Below are 6,830 nucleotides of genomic sequence, written 5' to 3'. Positions count from 1 at the left end.
ACTCAGCTGCTCTAAATGCATTTACCCTTTTAATGATGGTACTAATTGTAGCCTTGAGGACCAGTAACATTTTATTCTTCTTCTGTGTTCCAGCCGTCATAACTTTTATCCTTAATTCAATGTAGCTATATGATATGTGCAGGATGAGTTGCTGATATAATAGGAGTTATTTTGGGGCACATATCATGTAATGAATAACATATATTAATTTTTTGTTGGGAGAATGCAAAAAGAAAAAGCAAACAGCCCGTAAGGGTGTTTTCACATCTTCGTCCAGGGTTCTGGTTTCCTGCTCCATTTGCGGGGCAGGAAAGGGAATCCCCTGGCTGAACAGCTCCATCTTAGGATGGAACCAAACAGCCCCCACTGATTATATTGGGGTCCATTTACTTTTTGCTAAACTGCTTAGCTTTTGGCTGGAAGAAAAAGCTCCCCATGCAGCACTTTTTCTTCCGGCATTTTGTGCCGGACCTGCAATGGAACAACCAACCGGAGGTTTCAACGCAAATGGGAAACCACCCTAAATCATAGTCTCTAGCAGTACCTTTTTCCTCACAGTGGCAACTTACATCTTGCCTGTTACTCTGTCAGCAGTTTCTGTCCTGCTTGTCTAATCAGCAGTTTTTGCCCTGCCCAGCTCGCCATCACCTCTCCAACGTGACTCCTCTCACTAGGAACCACAGCTTCTTGCTCTGTAACACACACCAACTACTCATAGTGGCAAACAGCCTCTTCTTATACCAGCCAATGAAGGCTTCTCTATCACTCCATGTAGCCATCTCCACACTCACCATCAGTTTCCTGCTGCAACAGTGATCTCTGGTGTCAATAGTGAACCTTACAACATTGACACATTATAGTAATAGTAAGTCATCAGCATCATTAATATGCATATAATATTTTGCATACTTTGGGGCATACCCCTACATTACTACAGACACATGTAACATATAGCTAGGATATACTACCAACATCCAGTCACTAGTATAAAAGAGCAGAAATAGGTAAGCAGGGTACAGCTTTATCTCCACTTGGCTTTACTCTTGTTTTTCTAGATGGATGTATAGATAAGCCTGTAGCTGCCTGGAAATAGTTGAGCAGAGCTGTCAGGAGATAAAGTGGCGCGGTGCTTTGATAGTGCTACTTCCACTTTGTTCTAGTGATCCACAGGGCAGCTGACAGTCACTGGTGAGATGAATGAGAGACAAAGCAAGATCAGTCCCTTCATACATACATCAATACCAATCTGCTGTATTCCTTGTTAGGCTCTATCAGCCAAGCAGCACATTTTAGTGCCATTTGGACTAATAGTATTGTTGACCTGACCTGCCTCTATTCAGATATCAAATCCATTTTATTCCATGGTGATTGTCAAGACACCAATTTAATATTTTTAGTATAAAATTTGAGTATGCACCAAGAATACACTTATTTCATAACCGTTACGCTAATTTTACTTACTATACGTAAACCGATTAGTTAAAAATGATCCCCAAGAATGACAGCACTGTAATTTACCTGATTTGTAGAAACAGAAATTGCTCCTAGTCAAATTATTCTAAGAGTTTTGCCGACATAGCACAAAATAATATAATATAGTTCTAGATATCTGCATATTGTATGAATTAAGCTTTTAATCCCTAAAATAATAAGAAAGTATTTTGTAGTGTTAAATATTGTAGTCAGATTGATTACTAAAGACTTTCAGTTCTTTGTGTGTACTCTTTAATGTCTATTGACTTTTTGACAACCTACTGTTTAAATTGGATTACATATCGAATACAAGACTATTAAGTTATTAGCCTCTTGGTACACTATTTAATCCTTTTAAATCAACACTACTTCCCAGAAGAATTTGAGTGCTACTCCTATTGTTATGCTGGAAAATCCATTAACAGCTGGAAGTAAAGGAGACGTTCTTGTTGTCCTTCACCAACATGGCATTCCACAAGACAGAATAGGACTAATGTTTCCAATTGTGATTTAGGTTTAAAGCCCCTTTTAGGGTCCTTTTAGAAAACCCAATTATCGTTTGAATGCGCAAACAAGCGAGTGTCGTCATCACTAGCCTGTTCGCACTCGTGCAGCCTGTTTACACAGGCAGATTCATTGTTGGCCCTTTCAAACAAGAATTGTTCAGTCTTTCACATACGCTGAATAAGCAAATAAGAGGGACTGAACGAGCGCTGTTTAAACCAAACAATCAGCGCCTGCAAAAAATAAATGGCAAACGATATCGTTTGGTTGTCGGCTTGGTTTTAGACCAAATGATTATCATTCACTTTTGCTCATTTAAACAATTTTTTGAACAAATTGTTGAGTCTAAAAGCAGAATTATCATGCAAAATGCTTGTTAGATCAAGTGGATTTCACAATAACTGTTAAGTGTGAATGCAAGCAGTGAAAGACCGATCAGCTGTAAATCGCTGATCCGATCTTTCATGCAGACCATAAAATCATTGTTGGTCTGCAACTACAAGGTTCAGTTTAAACAGGCAGTTGAATGAATGACTGCCTCTTTACTGTAAATGGAGGCTGGCAGGCCGGGACGATCTCCGACTCACTCTGCCTCTATTCACTGAGCAATGATCCTCCTATGTAAAAGCACAGATTTTAGGACTTCTAATAAATCACCCTGGCATTGAGTGAGCTTAAACCTCCTTTCCTTCATCATAAGTTCAAGTGGTAATCTGTACCAACCGAAATTCAGTAAAAGCTGGTAAGGTAATCAATAAATTGGTGTCCAGGGCACTTGTGAGAGTTTTCTTTTATCGTCTTCAACAGCCAAGATTGGGACAAAAGCAGAAGGAGATTGCAGATAATGATGACAGTAAAAAGTCAATAATTTAGTAACTTAATTAGTAAGTAAATTAGTAATTATTAACAGACTCTAGATTTCTATGTGTGCAATTGCAGGAGTGTCTTTAAAAATACAAAATTACTTGGTAGAAAAAAAAAAAGTATTGGTTTGGGATCGGCAAAGGTGTCCAAAAGGGATGCATCCTCTCACCCTTCTTGTTTAACCTATATGCGGAAGTGATCATGCGGAAAATGAACATAGGGAAATGAAAACTGGGGTGAAAGTAGGTGGAAGAAACATCAACAATCTCCGTTATGTGGATGACACAACTCTGCTTGCAGAAACAGAAGCTAGTCTGAAGCAGCTGATATATAAGATTAAAACTGAAAGTGAAAACATGGGCTTCTACCTGAATTTAAAGGAGACAAAAGTTATGACAACTGCAAAAAATGGCCAAATTCAAATCAAAATCAACAACGAGGCCATAGAATGAGGGCGAGACTTCATCTTCCTTGGTTCGAAAATTAACCAGGAGGGAGAATCTATGCAAGAGATAAAATGTAGGGTAGCATTAGGGTGAAGCGCAATGCTAAACATGGACAAAATTTGGTAAGGTAGGGATATCAGTATAGCAACTATTCGCAGGATAGTGCAAACCATCGCTTTCCCCATAGCCATGTATGGATGCAAAAGCTGGACTATGCAAAAAGCTGATAGAAGAGGCATTGATGCATTTGAGCTGTGGTGCTGTCAAAAGCTGCTGCGTATGCCCTGGATGGCGAGAGTAACAAACAGAGAAGTCCTGAATCGTATAAGACCCGATATATAACTGGAGAGCAAGATGACCACGCTTAGACTCACGTATTTTGGCCATGTAATGTGAGCGAGAGTTGCTAGAAAAATCTATAATGCTTGGACAGATCAGTGACAAAAGAAGACATGGCCACCAAAGAACACAATGACTGATACTGGCATGGATATCACACAACTGAAAGAAACAGTGCAAAACAGAAAAACATGGAGGGAGCTCGCCTTTAGGGTCGCCGAGGGTCATGAATGACTAAACAGCTAACAAGCTAACAGCAACAACAAAATAAAAGGAAGATGTGATATCTCAAGTGTATTCATGAAGGAAAAAGAAATGTCACACGAGATGCAGGGGTATAAAACGAACCCCCTAGGAAATATCCCCTGCGTAACTTAGGAGGAAGTGCGGAGCTGGTTAAAAAAGATTAAAATCAACAAATTACCGGGCCCTGATGAAATACACCCCAGGGGTCTAAGGGAACTAAGTGACGTGATAGACAGACTGCTATTTCTTATATTTAGAGATGCTATTGAGACCAGGGTTTTACCACTGGATTGGCGTATGGCCAATGGGGTTCCAATATACAAAAAAGGGTCAAGAAGAATACAGGCCAGTAAATCTCACTTCAATAATTTGAAAAATATTCAAGGGGTTTCTGAGAGATGCTATCCTGGAATACCTCAAGGAAAACAACAGTATAAGGCCGCCTGCAGACGAGCGGGTCGGATCCGGCAGCGAGAATTCTCGCCGCGGGACCTGACCCGAGAGCCTGCAGTGACGAGTGCGTACTCACCCGCACCTGGCGGCCCCGGCTCTTTCATGTGCCGGCTGCGGCGCAGCCGGCGCATGCGCAGACCGGAGCCGGCGGCCGGGTGAGTGCGAGCCCCGCACAAAAATAGGACATGCCGCGGTTTGTTTGCCGCGCGAGATTTCGCGCGGCCAAACCGCGGCCGTCTGCATAGGAGTGCGTATTGTAATGCACTCCTATGCAAACTTTCAGTGGCGGAAATCCCGCGGGAAATACCGCCGCGGGATTTCCGCCCGTGTGCAGGCGGCCTAACTCCTAATCAGCATGGATTCATGAGGGGCGATCATGTCAGACCAATTTAATCAGCTTTTACAATGAAGTAAGTTCTAGGCGAGATCTGGGGGGCTTGGGTGGATAAATGGTGAATGAAGTTCAATATTGATAAATGTAAGGTTATGTACATGTATGCACATGGGCTGGAGAAACGGAATTCACCAATACACACTAAATGGGGTACTGCTAGGGAAAAGTGATATCGAAAAAGACCTGTGGATACTAGTTAACTGTAAACTTAACTGGAGCAATCAATGCCAGTCAGCTGCTGCAAAAGCAAACAAATCTTGGGGTGCATTAAAAGAGGTATTGGGCAAGTGCCAAGAACATTATTTTTCCACTATATAAGGTCCTTGTCAGGCCTAACATGGAATACTGTGTACAGTTTTGGACACCGGTGCTGAGGAAGGATGTTGCAGTGCTTGAGAGGGTTCAAAGATGGGCAACTAAATTAATAAACGAAATGGGAGGACTGGAATACCCAGAGAGGTTATCAAAATTGGGATTATTCACCCTGGAAAAAAATGGTTAAGGGGCGACCAAATAACTAGTATAAATACATGAGGGGACAATACAAGGATTTCTCCCATAATCTACTTATACCCAGGACTGTGACAGTAACAAGAGGGCATCCGCTACGTCTAAAGCAGTGTTTCTCAACTCCAGTCCGCAGGGATCCCCAACAGGTTATGTTTTCAGGATTTCCTCAGTATTGCACAGGTGATGTAATTATTGCCAGTGCCTCAGACATTGCCACAGTTGTTCGTACTATAGGACATCCTGAAAACATTGGGGGGTCCTGAGAACTGGAGTTGAGACACACTGGTGTAGAGTTACGAAGGTTTCATCACCAACATAGAAGGGGGGTTCTTTCTGCAAGAGCAGTGAGACTGTGGAACTATCTGCCTGAGGACGTGGTGATGGCAAAATTGATAGAGGAATTTAAGAGGGAACTAGATGCCTTTCTAGAGCGCTATGATATTACAGGATATAGACATTAAATAACCAGCGGGGCTGTTGATCCAGGTCTTGGAGTCAGATAGGAACTTTCAAACATTGATCCAGGGATTATTCTAACTGCCATAATGAAGCCAGGAAGGAATTTCTTCCCCCAAATGGGCTGATTAGCTTTTGCCCCATTGCTTTTTTTTTTGCCTTCCTCTGGATCAACAAGAGGGGGTGGAAACAGGCTAAACTAGATGGACATTGTCTCCTTTCAGCCTAGCATACTATGTTACTATGTAAAGAGTGGGAAAGAGGAGTTTACAATTCAGAGACAAAACAGAGTCAGAAGAAGGATAATTTAAACATATAGCCATCCCTGTGTGTAAGAGAAACTGTAAGTTGTGAAAGGCCAACAGAGGATGTTAATGATAGAAGCTGAGAAGCAGATGAGGAGATTGGGTTGCAGCTGGGGATGTTAAAGCTGGCCAATATGAGAGCTGGAATTTAATAAAAAGTAGAGAAACCAGGTGACAAAGTAATCCAGAAACAGGTGGTGGTGTTGGGGAATCCAGGAGACGGCAGACGATCACCACTCGCATGGACAATAGATGGAAGAATCTAAGGGTGTGGACCTCAAAAGAGGGAAATTTGAGTTAGAATACTGGGGGGTTTACCTAAAAAGTGCATTATGGAGAAATTTGAAATAATCTACAAAATCTTGATTAATGTTTTTGCTAAGTATTTAAATATTAGATGATTTGTCTCATGAAGACAACTACTTTCCAGATGCCCAAGTGCCCTATTAAGACATATGGATATTTAAGAGGGGGTTCCGTAACTCCATGTACTACATGGACATCAAGTAATCTCAATAATCTAAAATGTCTGACTGGCAATACCAGCTGTTTGTCGTGGTGGCTGGTAGTCACACCTCTCGCTGCATTGTGAAAGGGGTTTGCACCAAGCTGGGAAACCACTGGCCTAACTGTTGTTAAATCCATGAGAGTTCATGTGCCACTGGCAACATTTCTTTGTGCTGTATAAAATGCGGTCACCCGACGAATGAGCGTTTGCTCACTCCATGGTTCATCGGCAGCACATTCACATGGCCTGATAATCAGGAAAAAGAACATTCTTACAAACATTCTTGCCCAATCATCAGGCCGTATAAAAAGACCCTTAACATTTATTGGAAA

This window comes from Eleutherodactylus coqui, chromosome 5, assembly GCF_035609145.1.
Source record: "Eleutherodactylus coqui strain aEleCoq1 chromosome 5, aEleCoq1.hap1, whole genome shotgun sequence".
Classification (NCBI taxonomy): domain Eukaryota; kingdom Metazoa; phylum Chordata; class Amphibia; order Anura; family Eleutherodactylidae; genus Eleutherodactylus; species Eleutherodactylus coqui.
The sequence above is the reverse complement of the archived record's forward strand: the minus strand, read 5'-3'. Positions refer to the sequence as shown.